The sequence below is a fragment of the Apium graveolens genome, chromosome 5, assembly GCF_009905375.1.
Source record: "Apium graveolens cultivar Ventura chromosome 5, ASM990537v1, whole genome shotgun sequence".
NCBI classification, from domain to species: domain Eukaryota; kingdom Viridiplantae; phylum Streptophyta; class Magnoliopsida; order Apiales; family Apiaceae; genus Apium; species Apium graveolens.
In genome coordinates, this window is record NC_133651.1 from 282,679,955 (window position 1) to 282,701,616 (window position 21,662).

Sequence of the window (21,662 nt, forward strand, 5' to 3'; positions counted from 1 at the left end):
CACGCAAATATACGCGTTCGCAAGTAGTATAAGATATAAATCAGATTCGTTCCCATAGAGACTAGTTTAGGTTAAGTTCAATTTATGCACCTATGCAACAATGTATGGTTATCGCTCAATGCTAAGACAAATAACAAATTGGGTTTTTATTAAACTAAGAGATTATACTAAATAACATTAACTAAGAGAATTGAGGTTGAATTACTATATATGACAAACATGGGATTCTAACTTCATTAAATACTTCATTTAATAGCCTTATTGTTCTTAACCTTAGCATGTAATGGTGATGACTAATAAGATAACACGAAACTAGTAAATGCCAACTTTTGTTGTACGAATACCCTACTACCAAACATCCACAAAAGAGATAGAAGTTGAATAGACACCAATTATGCTTAGTCCTTATATGTCTATAAGAATTGAAAATATAACGGTTTAATGCGCAAGTTATCTATCGTGATTATATAGGGCAAGTAAGATGGTTAAAATTACCTATGAATCATGCATAACAAATACAAGAACCTATGCTAGCATGGCAAGTTCTAAACCTCTATATTCACTGTCACTTTAATAGAGATTAACATGCTATCTTATATGTTAGCTACACATATAAGACGAATAAGCACAACCAATACTAGGATATCATACAAGCACCACATACCAAGATATCAAAACAAATTAATTATTGAAATCCATAAGTAAATCCGCTAGAATCCCATGACAATGATTAGTTCATAATCGAACTCATCGTCACCATGGGTTCCAATGAAACCATGGTATAAACAAGGTCTTAATAAACTGAATAATAATCAAAGTATGAATAAACAAGATCTAGGTTCAACAGAATGAAAACGAGCATCCAAAGTTACAACTAATTCAAAGAATCACAAGTTTAAAATAAGATCTTTTTTTCGGAGTTGTTTTGTGCTTCTAAGTCTTCTCCTTGGTATCCCAATCTTCCCGGAAAATGAAAACCCTTTTTTTAAGTATATATACGCCCATATTGGACCTGGACCCTTAAAATCGTCAAATTTCACTCAAAAAAGGCTTTTTTAGCGAAATCAGCGTAATCAGCCGTGCATCAGCACGCGACCGCCTCCACCAATAGGCGGGCGTCTCCACCAGCAGGCGGGTGCCTCCACCAGCAGGCGGGCGCCTCCTCCAGCAGGCGGGCGCCTGCAGCCTATCTAGAAAAATTCTGATGAATCTTGTTTTGGCCATAACTTGAGTTCTACTCATCATAATTAGGCGATTCAACTGCCCACGTGAAGCTAACGAGATTCTCTACAACTTGAAAATGGCCTTGGCTTCCAAATCTGATCAATTTTCATCATATTTCCTTTAAAATCTTATTTCTTCATTTAATTGATACCTGAAATACAATAACATAAAACACATCAAAATACCAACAAATTGAGTCCAAAACACCAATTTAAGCTTGTAATGAAGCATTCCAAGTGGATATAAAATCCACTTATCACACCCCCAAACTTGAATCGATGTTTGTCCTCAAGCATAAACAGACTCAAAACTACAAAACAAACCTAATGCATGAATGCAACTAGGTGAATGCAACTAAATGATAATGCAATCGATCCCCTCAGAATAACCATAACCAAATGAATAAGACAATGCCTCTAAGAATGTAATGACTTAAAACAGAGTTTGAATAAATCCCACAAACCAACTAACAAATCAGAAATGTTCGTGTGTGGAATGTTTAACAGATATCTCTCGATACTAGATCAATAACCATAACTTATCTATCATCGAACAATCAAAAGTTTATAAACAGAATAGACAATAAACACATTATGACTCACAACACCTCCTTTCTACTAGAGTTATACAAGGATTCACACTATTATTGAATACATAACAAAGATGCTTATTTGATCGTGCAATGAATGAGGTCCCAAAAGACTTATGCAATGATACCCATGTAGCGAGCGTTAGGTTAACGGATCCCAGACTATAAAATCCTTAGGTCACTAGGCACAAAGTCCCCTAGAACTTAATAACTCGAGTATTAAAGAGCTCACTCTCGATCAATTATGCATAAACACATACTTTTTTTCTTTCTTTTCTCTTTTTTCTTTTTTCTTTTTTCAATAATTTCTGAATGAGTGCGTTTCGCTCCATCACATTCAACCCTAGACTACTCATAAAACTATGAGTCGGCTACTAGCCATTTGACGCCTAGCCTTACAACAACTAACAATGAAATCCAAGTTTTTCTCCAAATAAAAAAAATCAGTGTTTTTACATCATTACGAGAAAATCACAAATTCTAAATATAACCAAGTGATTAAATCTCAACAACAAACAAGTATGATCATGATCTAGATCAAAAGCAACCCCTATAAGACTTTGTGAAAATATTTGTTTCTGGCATGCAAATCAATTCATTAGGACTTAATCATCCCTCTATTCGTCATCACCACACTCAAATCAACATCAACTTATCAAATATCATAGTTCATCTTAAGGGATCATGCTAAATATGCATGCAAATGCAACTATATAAAATCACATAAAAATAAATGAATATGTCATAAATGAACAATCATGTAAAACTATAAATGAACTACAACTAAACATGCAATATGAATCTATATGAATCTATATGGACACACACACTACTAATCCTTACATTATCACCCTCAAACTTAAAATTTTCAATGTCCTCATTGAAGGAAATAATAAGGATTTCAGGCATACCTAGTCATCGGAAAGATCACCCTCCTCGGGTGGAGGATCAGGTGGCCAATCAACCTCGCCACCAGTGTCTCAGAAAATAGTGCCCAAAGCCAGTGTCAAATCTGTAACAAAATGATGGTGAATATCGTGCATGGCCTCCAAACGCCTAATTACTCGCATGTCCTGCTCATTACCAACACCAGTCCTATCAACTACCTGTTGCACATGAGAAGAACCCTCTATAGGCACTGGAAGATCCGTCCAGCCACTCTCTACATCATTAAAAACATATCTCAACCCCTTATCATGGGGTGCACCTAAGAATGAATAACTCAAGTGATCTGGCTTTCGGTTGAGCTCAAGTGTGGGAGCTTCTTGAATAAATGGTTCAAAACGCTCCTGAGAAATTTTCAGCTCTGCTAACCCAAGAGAATCGAATGACAAATCCAACTTCCTCATCCACGGAGGTGCATTGAAATCCTGCAATTGCTCTGCTCCTTCTTTATCTTCAATAACTGATTCCCCTATTAAGGATCTCTCTGAGGTATCTGACTTTGGCAATTGCTCAGGCTCTGAATTTACTACAGAGTCGACCAACTCTACTTTAAACCACTCCTCTTTAGCTGCGGGTAACTTTATTTCCTTGAAAACATTAAAAGTGACCTTTTGATCGTAAACCTTCATCGAAAGCTCTCCTTTTTGCACATCGATCATAGTTCGTCCTATAGCCAAGAATGGTCTTCCAAGATAATGGGAATCTTCTTATCTTCCTCGAAATCAAGAACTATAAAGTCAGCAGGGAAGATGAGTTTATCCACCTTGACCAAGACACCCTCCACTATACCTCGTGGATAAGCGATGGAACGGTCAGCTAGTTGCAATGACATGTATGTTGGTTTCCGATCAGGCAGACCAAGCTTCTTGAAGATAGATAAGGGCATCAGATTGATGCTAGCTCCCAAATCACATAAACATTTGTCGAACGATAAGTTTCCGATAGTGCAAGGAATAGTGAAGCTTCTAGGACCTTTAAGCTACGGAGGCAACTTCTATTACAGCACAACACTGCATTCCTCCGTATAAGCAACGGTATCTAAGTCATCGAGCTTCACTTTCTGAGAGAGAATACCTTTCATAAACCTCGCATAGCTAGGCATCTGTTCAAGAGCTTCAGCGAAAAGTATGTTGATATGAAGTTTCTTGAACACCTCCAGAAACTTAGCAAAGTGCTTATCCAACTTCTGCTTCTACAACCTTTTAGGAAAAGGAGGTGGAGGATAGATCTGTTTCTCCCCTGTATTACCCTCAGGAGGAGTGTGTTCCACAGTAGTCTTCCTTGGTTCACTTCTGCTTTCTCCTGCATTTCTTCTTAAGCCACAACTGTATTTTCTGAAACTTGAGATTTTTTAGGCTCTTCATCTTGCTGAATTTGGGGGCTTGCGACCTTTCCAGACCTTAAGGTGATGGCATTCACCTGTTCTTCAACTTCCCTCTTACCTGGATTTGTTTCTGTATCACTAGGAAGCGTTCCTGGTGGTCGATTCAATTAGGCGTTAGCAATTTGTCCTATCTGGTTCTCCAGATTCTGGATAGAAACAGCCTGGATTTGGCATATAAGAGCCTGGTTTTTGCACATAAGCCTCAACTCCTCCAATTCAGATTTTTTATTCGAAGATAGTCCTGCATCATGAGTTTGTTGTTGAAGTTGGAGTTGTTGTCTTGGTGCAAATTATTGCTGAAAACCAGGAGGGTTGAATTGTTTATTTTCAAACTGCTGGAACGGCTGTTGCATCGCATTCTGATTGTTGCTCCAGCTGAAGTTAAGATTATTCTAGTTGTCAGGATGATAAGTGTCTGGAACTGGTTGCTGCGATCTCTGAAAGTTGCTCACAAACTGAGCTGAGTCACTAGATATAGCGCATTGCTCCGTCGCATGCGAACCTGCACATAGCTCACAAACACTGGTTATCTGATTAAAACCCAAGTTAGCCAGAGAATCGATCTTCATAGACAACTCCTTTAGTTGAGCAGTGATAGACATAGTTGTATCCACTTCAAGAACTCCTGCTACCTTGCCCTGTGGACATCTCTGGGTTGGATACTGATATTCATTAACAGCCATCAGTTCAATTAGATCATAAGCTTCCTCATAGCTCTTTGCCCATAATGCTCCGCCTGTTGCTGCATCGAGCATGGGTCTGGACTGTGCTCCCAACCCATTGTAAAAAAAAGTGATGATCATCCAATTAGGCATTCCATGATGAGGACACTTCCTAAGCATATCCTTGTAGCACTCCCAAGCTTCACAAAGTGATTCTCCCGTTTGCTGCGCAAATTGAGTAATAGCATTCCTGAGTTCAACTGTCTTCGCCATAGGGAAGAATTTAGTAAGAAACTTCTGAGCAAGATCTTCCCAAGTAGTAATCGAACCAGCTGGTAGAGAGTGTAACCAGCTCTTAGCCTTGTCCCTCAGAGAGAATGGGAACAGTCTCAGCTTCACAGCATCTTCAGAAACACCGTTGAACTTGAAGGTGTCGCAGATCTCAATGAAATCCCTAATGTGCATATTGGGATCTTCCGTTGAAGAACCCCCAAACTGGATTAAATTCTGCATCCATTGAATTATACCAGGCTTGATCTCAAAGGTATTAGTTGTGATAGCTGGCCTGACAATGCTAGATTGAATGTCATTGATCTTTGGTTGAGAAAAATCCATCAAGGCTTTCGTTCGTGCTACTGGATCTCCCATTGTAATGAGTACCGGAAATACAAACAAATAAACTGTGAAAGTAAAAGAATCTGAGTCAGTGAACTTTAACGACCACTGATGACAAGCACATAAACTAAACAATTAACACCGAGTCCCCGGCAGCGGCGCTAAAAACTTGTTAGGGCGAAAACACGCGCTAATATTCATGCAAGTATACGCGTTCGCAAGTAGTATAAGATATAAATTAGATTCGTTCCCATAGAGTCTAGTTTAGGTTAAGTTCAATTTATGCACCTATGCAACAATGTATGGTTATCGCTCAATATTAAGACAAATAACAAATTGGGTTTTTATTAAACTAAGAGATTATACTAAATAACATTAACTAAGAGAATTGAGGTTGAATTACTATATATGACAAACATGGGATTATAACTTCATTAAATATTTCATTCAATAGCCTTATTGTTCTTAACTTTAGCATAAAATGGTGATGACACTAATCATATAACACAAAACTAGTAAACGCCAACTTTCATTGTACGAATACCCTACTACCAAACATCCATAAAAGAGATAGATGTTGAATAAACACCAATTATGCTTAGTCCTTATATGTCTATAAGAATTGAAAACATAACGGTTTAATACGCAAGTTATCTATCGTGATTACATAGGGCAAGTAAGATGGTTAAATTTACCTATGAATCATGCATAACAAATACATGAACCTATGCTAGCATGGCAAGTTCTATACCTCTATATTCATTGTCGCTTCAATAGAGATTAACACGCTATCTTATATGTTAGCTACGCACATAAGACGAATAAGCACAACCAATACTAGGATATCATACAATCACCACATACCAAGATATCAAAACTAATTAATTATTTAAATCCATAAGTAAATCCGCTAGAATCCCATAACAACGATTAGTTCATAATCGAACTCATCGTCACCATGGGTTCCAATGAAAGCATGGTTTAAACAAGGTCTTAATAAACTGAATAATAATCAAAGTATGAATAAACGAGATCTAAGTTCAACAAGAATGAAAACGAGCATCCAAAGTTACAACTAATTCGAAGAAACACAAGTTGAAAATAAGATCTTCTTTTTCGGAGTTGTTTTGAGCTTCTAGGTCTTCTCCTTGGTATCCCAATCTTTCCGGATAATGAAAACCCTTTTTTTAAGTATATATATGCCCATATTAGGCCTGGACCCTTAAAATCATCAAATTCCACTCAAAAAGACTTTTTCAGCGAAATCAGCGTAATCAGCCACGCATCAGCACGCGGCCGCCTCCACCAGCAGGTGGGCGCCTCCTCCAGCAGTCGGGCGCCTGCAGCCTATCTGGAAAAATTCTGATGAATCTTGTTTTGGCCATAACTTGAGTTCTACTTATCAGAATTAGGCGATTCAATTGCCCACGAGAAGCTAATGAGATTCTCTACAACTTGAAAATGGCCTTGGATTCCACATCTGATTACTTTTCATGATATTTCCTTTAAAAGCTCCTTTCATCATTTAACTGATACCTGAAATGCAATAACACAAAGACACATCAAAATACCAACAACTTGAGTCCAAAACACCAATTTAAGCATGTAACGAAGCATTCCAAGTGGATATAAATTCCACTTATCACAGCCCCAAACTTGAATCGATGTTTGTCCTCAATCATAAACAAACTCAAAACTACAAACCAAACCTAATGCTTGAATGCAACTACGTGAATGCAACTAAATGATAATGCAATCGATCCCCTCAGAATAACCATAACCAAATGAATAAGACAATGCCTCTAAGAATGCAATGACTTAAAACAGAGTTTGAATAAATCCCACAAACCAACTCACAAACCAAAAACGTGCGTGTGTGGAATGCTTAACAGATATATCTCGATACTAGATCAATAACCATAACTTATCTATCATCGAAATAATCAAAAGTTTATAAACAGAATAGACAATAAACACATTATGACTCACAACACCTCCTTTCTACTAGAGTTATACAAGGATTCACACTATTATTGAATACATTATGATTAAGAAATACAATCCAGACTCCAGGCATGTAATAGAATATGAGCCAATAGAGCTTCAGGCAGATTTGTCATATGTAGAAAGTCCGATAGAGATTGTGGAGGAGAGAGAGAAAGTATTAAGAAATAAAGTGGTAAAGTTAGTAAGTGTATTGTGGAGAAACCCAAAGGTTGAAGAGTCAACCTGGGAGTTAGAAAGTGATATGGGAGAAAAGTACCCTCATTTGTTTTTTTAGGAGATTCTGAGGACAAAATCCTTTTAAGGGGGGAAGGATGTAATATCTGGGATATATCGTGTAATTATTTTTTATATTAATAATTATTATGTGTGTTCAGTATCTATTCTGTGAGTTAATTATTAAGTGTTATCTGTACTTGGATATTCAAAAATAATATTAATTGAGTATTTTAATTTTATATGTCCAAAATAAAACATAGATAATTGTCATATCTTCCTAATTATTTTTATGTTGATTTATGGATTTATAAGGATCATATGAAATTTATAAAAAAAAATTCCGAGTATTTAAAATCTAATTTATAAAAAGGGGAACCAACCAACGTCAATCGTTGTTACGTTTTTGGAATCCGAAACTCTTCCGAGAACTCCTTCCTAGCCTAATTGTAATATTCCGAGCATATTCCATGTTTCGACTTTTTCGATCCGGCGTACGGTTTGCCCTGCGCGGGTTCCGGCGCAACATTTTCGATACAATATTTGTTTCGGTAAATCAATAAAACCCGTATTTTCGATAAACGTGAGCTTTTTATTAAACTATCTCAATTATCACTTCGTAATACGTGTAACCAGGCGCTGAGACCAAGACCGCAGTACAAATTGTACTGGTTTGGATAATTATCCCGAAAACTGATACCGTTTGGATCAGTTTTTACAAAATAAACATACCGTTTTATACCCGGAATGATCCAACGGGATACTAATTTTCCGTAATTATAAATAGCCTTTTACCGTATTTTATTTCGTATCAAAATCATTTGCAGACAGATAAATATATAATTTTACAGAGAAAAATCATATATTCATAAACTATTCCAAGAATCAAACCAACTTTTGAAGGTGTTATTGATCTTTGTTTGAAAAGCTCGAGTACTAGATTTGAAGGTCTTGAGAAGCTCTATCAGAATCTGTAATCCATACACCTGCAGAATCAAAGGGTTAATTTCTAAAAATTTATTTATTTTCGAATTATTTTTATGAAAAATATGAAATTTTATTCGGATGGTTGTTTGTATGATTTGATGATTGCATGTTATAGAGCTTGTTTTCCTGATGATTTTGGTATATTATACGTATGATTTGGAGTTCAATAACATGTTCAAATTTGAGTTTGATTTTCGAATTTTAAAATTAGGGTTTATAACCCGTATGAATGTTTTCAATTGAAATTTGGGGGTTTTTGATACAGGGGTTATTAGCTGTTGATTTATAGTGGGTTGTGTTCCTTATGAAATTTGCAATCGATTGATATATAGCTCGTTAACAGAGGATGCTTGAATCGTAGGGAGTTGTGATTTTAAAATTCCCGATGTTCGCCGGAAACCGGCAATGTTCTTGGCCAATTTCCGGCCAGAACAGGGATGATTAGAATGATTTGTTTGCATGGATATGTTCCTGGTAATCTGTAGTTTAATTCTGGAGGTGATGGTGGTGGGAGGATGCCGGAGGTGAGTTCTCCGGCCACCCCCGATTTTCCGGCGACTAGAACTGCAAAATTGTAGTTTGGTCCCTGTACTTTTGAAAACGATGAAGTTTGGTCCCCCAGGTTTCCAGACTTTGCAAAAATAGGATTCCTGTTCATAAAATGTTTAAAAATCATATTTCCTATTTATTTTTATTATAAAAATTCATTTTTAATTTCTGAAAATTCTGAAAATTATTATTTTAATTCTGAAAATTATTTTTAATTCCAAAATAAATCTAAATTAATTAGTTAATTAATTTCAGTTAATTTTTAATTAATTAATTGGTCAATTAATTCAAAAATTAATTGATTAATTGATTTAATTAATTATTAATTGATTTTAATCAATTATTTAATTAGATTTAATTATTTAAAAATGATTTAAAAATTCCGAAAAATAGTTTCGAGCTTTGAAATATTATTCTAAATTATTTCCAAGGCTCGATAATTATTCTAAAATTATTTTGGAGCCAGAATTGGCCAACCGAACCCTGTTTATTAATCCGAAATTGATCCAACGACCCGTTTTAATTCTGAAAAAAATGTTTTAAAAATTATTTTAAATACCAGAAAGCCTATTTATGACCCGAAATGTCTTTATAAATGATATGTCATTGATTATGTGACGTATTATGTGTTATATGTGATATGTTGGTTGACTGTCGGGTTGTATATTCGATGTTTACTATTTATTGCGTAACTTTCAATCCGTTAATCGGATTTGGGTAAAACGAAGGGTAGATAGAAGTATGTGTTGAATAGAATCCTATGAGTTGATGATTGATAGATGCTTATGATATGTGAGCAGAAGAGGCCAGACGTGGGAAAGGGAAACAGGTAGTTGAGGAGTAAGACGATTGTGATTGGAAGCGAGTGCAGAATAGTAAGCTAGTACCAGGCAAGTGTTCTGAACTTTCTCGAGATATTGTAGTACTTGATAATCCTTTGATATTGCAAGTGCTTTGAAGCACAGAAACCTAAACCCTGATTCCAATTATTGTTCTTGAGCCAGGAACCATATTCTTTCTAAGCCATTGATTATTGTATACCCAAACACGAACCACAAATCTACGATACTACTCCACAAATACATACAAACTAAATACCAAACGCTGAATTGAATTACTTATATACTTAACCCATGATATCATATGCTTTGAAAGACCAAATCCTTGAAACCCTGAAACGTTGATTCCTTCGTTATCCAATTCTTTTATTACCCAGCATCCAAGCTTTGAAATTACCTTGTTGATCCATACAAGTATTGAAATCCTTTCATTGTTAAGTACTCACTGTTGTTAATGATTCTGGTTATTTTTTATTATTGTTCATTCTGTTATTATGTTAGAATTGGATTGTTTTTATAAAATTGTGGACCAGATTCGTGGTCAGACCATATAATGGTCAAGTTAGGCCAATGTGTGCCTTGGATCCAGTAGTTAGAGCAATGTTGTGTGCCTTGCTCGGGGTTAGTGCGTGACTGATCAGCAGCCTAACCTTGGTTTTTAAATTAAAAGTATAATATCCAATTCTAAATCATAATCCATTGCTCACTTAATATCATAATCATGTTCACCTGATGATCATTATTCTCAGTTTTGTCATTTGGCTTGCTGAGCTAGTTAGCTCATTTGTGCGATATTGTTTCTGTTCTTTTCCAATTAAAAAGGAACCAGTTGGTATTGAGGATCCCCAGTCCAGCGCGAGAGCTAGGGGTTTAGGTGGATTGAGCTGAGCTTGTAGGCTTCTTTTGGAACAATTTAAGTCCGTAAAAGTTTGTAATAATGTTTAATACTCAGTTATGAGTTTGGAATAGTTGGAATTTGAACGGTATGTAATATTAGTAGAAGTGTGGCTTGTGTGCATACTTTAACCTGTTGCGATCTGTGGTAGTTGGTAAATAGGGTCACTGCATATTATTGTTATCTTTATTATTGTTATAAGCAGGTTATAAATAAGGCATGTGTGTGTGTGGACCCCAAACTTCTGACCCGGGTTTGGAGGGCGCCACAGGTTTGGTATCAGAGCCACAGGTTATAAGTCACTGACACAAGCCTAGGTTGACGGGAATGGGTAGAGGGTTAGGATTAGAAGTAAGGAATAGAAAGATAGAACGTCGAGAGGTTGAGTGCTTCGGTATATCAGGTATTAGTGTAATTCGCGTTATGGTTCGAGATTCTTATATTGCGATATGATTTCAGATAGCAGCAATGGACGACTCTTTTATCCCCGTATCAGCTGATCACTCAGAGCCTTCAGTTGGAGTGCCAACTTCGGATCCACGTCCTGTTGTTCCACCAGTGTTGGCTATACTACCTCCACCTGTGTTGCAGCCCATACCACTGCAGGCTATTCCACCTCCAGGCGTGAGGCCACCTATCAGAGGACCCCCACCAGCTGATTCAGATTCCACTGGGCATTCAGTTGTGAGTGCCCCATTCCAGTCTTCATTTCCCCCAGTTCCTTATTACCGGTATGAGGCTCTTCTATTGGAGCGTGATTCCTTGTTGGCTCAGATCAGAGAGCTACAACATATCATCAGGACTACAGATGTTGATCGTGGTGTGAGGGAGCTTCGAGAGGAGATTCATGTGACACGGAGGGTTCTTGAGGCTAGGCTACATGGAGCTACACTACCTGGCAGAGGCCCTGATGCACTGATGGGCTGGGCTACTGAGATGATGGAGGACTTTGAGAGGCTAGCGGGACCAGAGTTTCCATGGAGCTGAGTTAGAGATTCAGATTTGGAGATGCTGAGCAGTGTTGTTATGGTTATGTAGTATGTACAGTAGTGTGTAGTGTGTATTAGTAGACTTTTGAGTTGTATTTATAGACTAGCTATGCTGACTAGTGAGTAGGTTGTTGTACCCTTTTTGCTTTCACTTCTGAAGCGTCTTTACGCTTATACTACCTAAAACTTTTGATCTATATATATCAGCACCTTTTTCCTTTCCATTATTGTCATTTATTTTATTGCACCTGTTTTACCTTACCTTATCTATTGCACCAGTTATACCCTGTGATACCATGTACCCTGTTTTCCATAACTGTTTATATTCTGTAAAGAAGCATGCAATTTACTTAGTTACAACTATTTTCAAAAAGAGATGCCTCTGTTTTACAAAAAATTTCTTTTATACAAAGATTTGATTCAAAAGCTGAATAAGTTGTTTGATTCTTTACAGAAAATGACTCCCAAAAGAAATACCCGCACCAACACCCAGAATGAAGAAACCAACAACAACAACAACCAAGATGATACAAATCCAAATGTGAACCCAAGACCCATGGACCCAGCAATAGCCCAGATTCTTCAAATCTTGGCCCAACAAACAGTTCACCTGGCACAACAACAACAAAGACAGACCAACCCCCAGGTAACTTTTAAAACTTTTCAGGCAGTAAACCCACCAGAATTCAAGGGTTCCTTAGAGCCAATTGAAGCAAATGTTTGCTTAAAGGAAATAGAGAAGGCATTTGCCTTAGTGAAAGTAAAGGAAGAACAGAAGGTTGAGTTTGCAAGTTACTATCTGAAGAATGAGGCCACCAATTGGTGGGAAATGGTGAAGACATTGGAAGGCACAGATGTTATTACTTGGGAAAGGTTTAAGGAATTGTTTTTAGAAAAGTATTTTCCTCAGTTTGTTCAGGATCAAATGGAGCTGAAGTTTTTAGAATTAAAGCAAAGGAACATGTCGGTAACAGATTATGAGGGTAAGTTTGAGGAATTGTCAAGGTACGTACCGTTGTATGTGGATATTGACAGGAAGAAAGCTAAAAGATTTCAGCATGGTTTGAAACCATGGATCAGAGGGAAGGTAGCCATTTTTGAATTGGATACCTATGCAGGAGTAGTATAGAAGGCTATGATCGCAGAGACAGAGAGTGAGATGTTCCAGAAGGAAAAGGAAAGCAAGAAGAGGAAAGTTGAGGGAAGTGAGGGTCAGTCACAAACAGGGAAGTTTCCAAATTTTAAGAAGGGTAAGTTTCAGCCAGGGAGAAATTTTAATTTCAGGAGACAGAATGCAGGAGACGGAGGCCAGAGCAACCGTCCAGTTAATACAAATCAGCCAAATCAGTTGAGATTAACTTTTCCAAATTGTCAAGTATGTGGAAAGAAGCATGGAGGAGTTTGTAACAAGTTGAATGTGGTATGTTTTAAATACAACCAGAAAGGGCACTATTCGAGGAAGTGCCGAAATCAGCCAGCAAGAGAGCCAGCAAATAAGGATCAGCCTATCTGGAATCCAGCACTGAAGGTTCCAGCCATTGGATTTACATGCTTTAAATGTGGGAAGCCAGAACATATGGCCAGGGATTGTAAGACACCAGCCCCAACCAGTAATGCATTGAGGATTATGGGATCTACCCCAACAATGAATGAGACTCCAAGGGCTAGAGTTTTTGATATGTCTGTGAAGGATGCTATTCAGGATACGGATGTCGTGGCAGGTACGCTTAATGTGAATTCTTTATATGTCAAAGTGTTAATAGATTCGGGAGCAACTCGATCGTTTGTTTCGCAAGATTTTGTTAGTAAGTTAAATTATCCAGTTGAATGTTTAAATGAAATAATGACTATGGAATTAGCAAATCAAGAACGTGTAACTATTAACCAAGTTTGTGGGAATTGTGAGATTGAGATCTCTGGTAGTAAATTTTGTGTAGATTTGATACCATTTAAATTAGGAGAATTTGATGTTATATTAGGGATGGATTGGTTATCTAAGCATGATGCTCAGATAGATTGTCGAAATAAGAAAGTAATGGTGAAAACGCCAGACGAAAGAATAGTAACGTTTAAAGGTCAGAAACAAGTAAAGAAGTTCTTAACGATGATTCAAGCCAAGAAGTTACTACGACAAGGATGTGAGCATTTCATAGCATATGTGATCGATAGAAGTCAGGAGTCAGCAAAACTTGAAGATATTCCGGCCGGTTGTAAATGAATTTCTAGACGTATTTCCCGACGAATTACTAGGACTTCCTCCAGATAGAGAAATTGAATTTGCGATCGACTTAGCACCTGGAACAGAACCAGTATCCAAGGCCCCGTACAGAATGGCGCATGTTGAGATGAAAGAGCTAGCGAAGCAATTGCAAGAGCTGTTAGAGAAAGGAGTAATCAGACCCAGTGTGTCCCCGTGGGGTGCACCGGTATTATTTGTCAAGAAGAAAGATGGAAGCATGAGACTATGTATCGACTATAGGGAGCTCAAGAAGCTTACAATCAAGAATACGTATCCGTTACCTAGAATTAATGATTTGTTTGACCAATTGAAGGGAGCCAAGTATTTCTCCAAGCTCGATTTAAGATCGGGATATCATCAACTGAAGATCAAGCCAGAAGATATACCAAAGACAGCTTTCAGAACAAGGTATGGACATTACGAGTTTTTAGTGATGTCTTTTGGATTGACCAATGCCCCGGCAGCGTTTATGGACCTGATGAACATAATTTTTAAGGAATATTTGGACAAGTTTATTATTGTGTTTATAGACGATATTTTAATCTATTCAAAGACGGAAGAGGATCATGCGGAACATGTGAGAACGGCATTGGAGATTTTGAGGAAAAAGAAGTTATATGCTAAGTTCTCGAACTCTGAGTTTTGGCTACAGGAAGTTCAATTCTTAGGACACATAGTCAGTAACGAAGGGATCAAAGTGGACCCGACAAAGATCGAGGCAATTACGAATTGGGAGAGACCGAGAACACCCACCGAGGTAAGAAGTTTCTTGGGATTGGCGGGATATTATCGACGATTCGTTCAGAATTTCTAAAGGATTGCAACACCATTGACAAAGCTTACACGAAAGAATGAAAAGTTTATATGGAACGACAAGTGCGAAGAAAGTTTTCAGGAGTTGAATCACAAAAGCCTAAAGTACATATTCACACAGAAGGAACTTAATATGAGGCAAAGGAGATGGTTATAGTTGATCAAAGACTATGATTGCTCGATTAATTATCATCCCGGTAAGGCGAACGTGGTGGCAGACGCGTTAAGTCGGAAGGAAAGGTTAAATGAGTTATCAGTACCTGAAGATATATATAAGGAATTTCAGAAATTGGAATTGGAAATTAGAGTTTGAAAACCTGAGGAAGCAAAAGTGTACAGTATGACTTTCCAGCCGAAGTTGTTGGAGAAAATAAAGAAATGTCAGGAAGATGTAATGAATCAAGATATAAATCGTTTGGTAGGTGAAGAATTATGCACGCAGAAGGATAATCAAGGTATTTTGAGATTTTCATCTAGAATCTGGATTCCACCGGTGACGGAGTTAAATAATGAAATTTTACAAGAAGCACATAGTTCAAGATATTCCATCCATCCAGGGAGTACCAAAATGTACAGAGATTTAAAGAAGAATTATTGGTGGCCAGACAAGAAGAGGGAAATTGCGGAATGGATTAACAAATATTATACCTGTCAGAGATTTAAAGCAGAACATCAGAGACCAAGTGGATTGTTACAGCCATTGGAGATTCCGGAGTGGAAGTGGGAACATATTGCTATGGATTTCATAGTTGGATTACCAAGGACAAGGGCTAATCATGATGCCATTTGGGTTATAGTGGATAGACTTACCAAGTCAGCTCATTTTCTGCCTATAAATGAAAGATTTTCGCTCGACAAGTTAGTCCATATGTACCTAAAGGAAATTGTAGTTCGTCATGGAGTTCCAGTGTCTATTATATCTGATCGAGATCCAAGATTTAATTCAAGATTTTGGAAGAGTTTTCAAGAATGTTTAGGAACAAAATTGAATATGAGTACGGCCTATCACCCATAGACGGACGGCCAAAGTGAAAGAACGATCCAGACAATCGAGGACATGTTACGTGTTTGTGCTATTGATTTCAAAGGAAGTTGGGACGAGCATTTACCCCTGGTAGAGTTTGCTTATAACAACAGCTATCACGCCAGCATTGGGATGCCACCCTATGAAGCCCTTTATGGACGCAAATGTAGATCTCCAGTATATTGGGACGAAGTAGGAGAACGCAAAATACTCGGACCTGAATTGGTGCAGCAGACAAAGGAAGTTATTGAAATTATCCAGAAGAGATTAATAGCTGCACAAGATCGTCAGAGGAAGTATGCAGACCAGTCAAGGAAGAACATGGAATTTGAAGAAGGGATATTGGTATTATTGAAAGTATCACCATGGAAAGGACTAACGAGGTTTGGGAAGAAAGGAAAGCTAAGCCCAAGATATGTCGGACCTTTTGAGATTTTAAAATGCGTTGGCAAAGTAGATTATGAGTTGGCGTTACCACCGCACATGGAGCACATTCACAATGTCTTTCACGTATCAATGATTAAGAAATACAATACAGACTCCAGGCATGTAATAGAATATGAGCCAATAGAGCTTCAGGCAGATTTGTCATATGTAGAGAGTCCGATAGAGATTGTGGAGGAGAGAGAGAAAGTATTAAGAAATAAAGTGGTAAAGTTAGTAAGAGTATTGTGGAGAAACCCAAAGGTTGAAGAGTCAACCTGGGAGTTAGAAAGTGATATGAGAGAAAAGTACCCTCATTTGTTTTCTTAGGAGATTCTGAGGACAGAATCCTTTTAAGGGGGGAAGGATGTAATATCCGGGATATATCGTGTAATTATTTTTTATATTAAATAATTATTATGTGTGTTCAGTATCCATTCTGTGAGTTAATTGTTAAGTGTTATATGTACTTGGATATTCAAAAATAATATTAATTGAGTATTTTAATTTTATATGTCCAAAATAAAACATAGATAATTGTCATATCTTCCTAATTATTTTTATGTTCATTTATGGATTTATAAGGATCATATGAAATTTATAAAATCTTTTTTCCGAGTATTTAAAATCTATTTTATAAAAACGGGAACCAACCGACGTCAACCGTTGTTACGTTTTTGGAATCCGAAACTCTTCCGAGAACTCCTTTCTAACCTAATTGTAATATTCCGAGCATATTCCATGTTCCGACTTTTTCGATCCGGCGTACGGTTTGTCCTGCGCGGGTCCCGGCGCAACATTTTCGATATAATATTCGTTTCGGTAAATCAATAAAACCCGTATTTTCGATAAACGGGAGCTTTTGATTAAACTATCCCAATTATCACTTCGTAATACGTGTAACCAGACGCTGAGACCAAGACCGCAGTACAAATTGTACTGGTTTGGATAATTATCCCGAAAACCGATACCGTTTGGATCAGTTTTTACAAAATAAACGTACCGTTTTATATCCGAAATGATCCAACGGGATACTAATTCTCCGTAATTATAAATAGCTTTTTACCGTATTTTATTTCGTATCAAAATCATTTGCAGACAGATAAATATATAATTTTACAGAGAAAAATCATATATTCATAAATTATTCCAAGAATCAAACCAACTTTTGAAGGTGTTATTGATCTTTGTTTGAAAAGCTCGAGTACTGGATTTGAAGGTCTTGAGAAGCTCTATCAGAATCTGTAATCCATACACCTGCAGAATCAAAGGGTTAATTTTTAAAAATTTATTTATTTTCGAATTATTTTTATGAAAAATATGAAATTTTGTTCGGATGATTGTTTGTATGATTTGATGATTGCATGTTATAGAGCTTGTTTTCCTGATGATTTTGGTATATTATACGTCTGATTTGGAGTTCAACAACATGTTCAAATTTGAGTTTGATTTTCGAATTTTAAAATTAGGGTTTATAACCCGTATGAATGTTTTCAATTGAAATTTGGGGGTTTTTGATTCAGGGGTTATTAGCTGTTGATTTATAGTGGGTTGTGTTCCTTATGAATTTTGCAATCGATTGATATATAGCTCATTAACAGAGGATGCTTGAATCGTAGGGAGTTGTGATTTTAAAATTCCCGATGTTCGCCGGAAACCGGCAATGTTCTTGGCCAATTTCCGGCCAGAACAGGGATGATTAGAATGATTTGTTTGCATGGATATGTTCTTGGTAATCTGTAGTTTAATTCTGGAGGTGATGGTGGTGGGAGGATGCCGGAGGTGAGTTCTCCGGCCACCCCCGATTTTCCGGCGACTAGAACTGCAAAATTGCAGTTTGGTCCCTGTACTTTTGAAAATGATGAAATTTGGTCCCCCAGGTTTCCAGACTTTGCAAAAATAGGATTCCTGTTCATAAAATGTTTAAAAATCATATTTCCTATTTATTTTTATTATAAAAATTCATTTTTAATTTCTGAAAATTCTGAAAATTATTATTTTAATTCTGAAAATTATTTTTAATTCCAAAATAAATCTAAATTAATTAGTTAATTAATTTCAGTTAATTTTTAATTAATTAATTGGTCAATTAATTCGAAAATTAATTGATTAATTGATTTAAATAATTATTAATTGATTTAATCAATTATTTAATTAGATTTAATTATTTAAAAATTCCGAAAAATAGTTTCGAGCTTTAAAATATTATTCTAAATTATTTTCAAGGCTCGATAATTATTCTAAAATTATTTTGGAGCCAGAATTGGCCAACCGAACCCTGTTTATTAATCCGAAATTGATCCAACGACCCGTTTTAATTCCGAAAAAAATGTTTTAAAAATCATTTTAAATACCAGAAAGCCTATTTATGACCCGAAATGTCTTTATAAATGATATGTCATTGATTATGTGATGTATTATGTGTTATATGTGATATGTTGGTTGACTGTCGGGTTGTATATTCGATATTTACTATTTATTGCGTAACTTTCAATCCGTTAATCAGATTTGGGTAAAACGAAGGGTAGATAGAAGTATGTGTTGAATAGAATCCTATGAGTTGATGATTGATAGATGCTTATGATATGTGAGCAGAAGAGGCCAGACGTGGGAAAGGGAAACAGGTAGTTGAGGAGTAAGATGATTGTGATTGGAAGCGAGTGCAAAATAGTAAGCTAGTACCAGGCAAGTGTTCTGAACTTTCTCGAGATATTGTAGTACTTGATAATCCTGTGATATTACAAGTGCTTTGAAGGACAGAAACCTAAACCCTGATTCCAATTATTGTTCTTGAGCCAGGAACCATATTCTTTCTAAGCCATTGATTATTGTATACCCAAACACGAACCACAAATCTACGATACTACTCCACAAATACATACAAACTAAATACCAAACGCTGAACTGAATTACTTATATACTCAACCCATGATATCTTATGCTTTGAAAGACCAAATCCTTGAAACCTTGAAACGTTGATTCCTTTGTTATCCAATTCTTTTATTACCCAGCATCCAAGCTTTGAAATTACCTTGTTGATCCATACAAGTATTGAAATCCTTTCATTGTTAAGTACTCACTATTGTTAATGATTTTGGTTATTGTTTATTATTGTTCATTCTGTTATTATGTTAGAATTGGATTGTTTTTATAAAATTATGGACCAGATTCATGGTCAGACCATATAATGGTCAAGTTAGGCCAATGTGTGCCTTGGATCCAGTAGTTAGAGCAATGTTGTGTGCCTTGCTCGGGGTTAGTGCGTGACTGATCAGCAGTCTAACCTTGGTTTTTAAATTAAAAGTATAATATCCAATTCTAAATCATAATCCATTGTTCACTTGATATCATAATCATGTTCACCTGATGATCATTATTCTCAGTTTTGTCATTTGACTTGCTGAGCTAGTTAGCTCATTTGTGCGATATTGTTTCTGTTCTTTTCCAGTTGAAAAGGAACCGGTTGGTATTGAGGATCCCCAGTCCAGCACGAGAGCTAAGGGTTCAGGTTGATTGAGCTGAGCTTGTAGGCTTCTTTTGGAACAATTTAAGTCTGTAAAAGTTTGTAATAATGTTTAATACTCAGTTATGAGTTTGGAATAGTTGGGATTTGAACGGTATGTAATATAAGTAGAAGTGTGGCTTGTGTGCATACTTTAACCTGTTGTGATCCGTGGTAGTTGGTAAATAGGGTCACTGCATATTATTGTTATCTTTATTATTATTATAAGCAGATTATAAATAAGGCATGTGTGTGTGGACCCCAAACTTCTGACCCGGGTTTGGAGGGCGCCACACCATGTGTCTACAAAAAGGTTAGTGGGAGTGCGGTAACATTTCTTGTATTGTATTGAAAGAGGAGACGTCAAGAGAGTTGACACACATAACAACATAGCAGACCCACTCACAAAGCCACTTTCTCAAAGTCACTTTGATCGTCATAAAGACAAGATGGGTATTAGATACCAGAGTGATTGGCTTTAGTACAAGTGGGAGTTTGAAAGAGATGTGTCCTAAGTCTAATCATGTATGATGATTTAGGAATAACTTTTATGTAATCTGTTTTGATTTCATTGATATTAATAAAAGACTTGTTTTGGTTTTATTGCGGGCTTTATCTATTTAAGTGTTTAAATAAGATATACCATAGTTTAGAGTAAAGCTTTTTATGGATTATGATGAGATCATAATAATGAGACCTAAAAGATGATAACTCTAAACTTAAATATTTCCTGGTCGTAGGATTACTAACTGGTAATTAGTAATCCGCAAAGATCTCATAGACATTTGTGTGGTGACACTATAGCTAGTATGTAGGTGCTTATTATAGAATAAGTTCACTGAACATGACTCACACAGCTGAACAACTGATGGAGTTCACTCACGTATCAGCAGTTGTTCACATAGTGATAGTTGTACAAGTATCTTTAGAGTTGAGGTCATCATAGTCATCTTGTGTACACTGAACTATACTTTGGTTTAGTTCTTAGTTTCCAGGGACAATTATAAGGGCTCTACTGGGTATAGGAATTTGTACACGAAGATAGTATATGATCAATAAAGGATCTACCCCTTCCAGTAAAGGAAGAGAATGTTCAATGCTGATCCACTTATGCTAGTTCAGGAATCTCTGGCCAGAGTGAATGAAATTAGAAAGGAGTTTCTAATTTACATTAAATAGAACTAAGCATAGTGAATTGGAAAGCAAATGATTAAATAAGATAGGCTTGACACAAGTTCCATGCCTTGTATTTAATCGTGACATTGCAGGGTAGAAGGAATTGATTGTAGGGTAACTACTCACTGAATAGGTTCTTAGTATTCTAAGCAGTGTATTCGTATTATCCGGATAGTCGCGATATACTGAGAAGTATCCCTCACGATGTAGAATAAATATGATTAATTTATTAATTAATCATATTTAATGAATTAGAGAATTTATATAAATAATGATAAAATAGTTTTATTATTATTTATTTCTACCACCGGCTTAATATTGAACCTACAGGGTCACACCATAAAAGAGAATGATTTAATGGTGGAGGAATTAATTAATAATGGCTGGTAATTATTTATTTATGAAATAAATAATTAATTAGCAGATTTAATAATTGATTAAATGAGATTTAATTAATTCTTAATATTATTAATTAAGAATTTAATTTTGGAAATTAAATCAAGTGAGAGAATTATTTTTCTAAAGTGTTTAGAAAAGTGATTAATGATTAAAAGGTGTTTTAATTATTAGTTAATTGGTTAATAAGA

At 36.3% G+C, this 21,662-nt stretch overlaps 1 non-coding gene across 1 annotated transcript; it reads left to right on the forward strand.

Annotated features, from left to right (window-relative positions):
• The first annotated feature begins 4,955 nt into the window (after positions 1-4,955).
• Positions 4,956-5,062, forward strand: LOC141663259 (small nucleolar RNA R71). Its single transcript, XR_012551337.1, has one exon. It is a non-coding gene; the product is annotated as a small nucleolar RNA R71 (small nucleolar RNA).
• Positions 5,063-21,662: the final 16,600 nt, after the last annotated feature.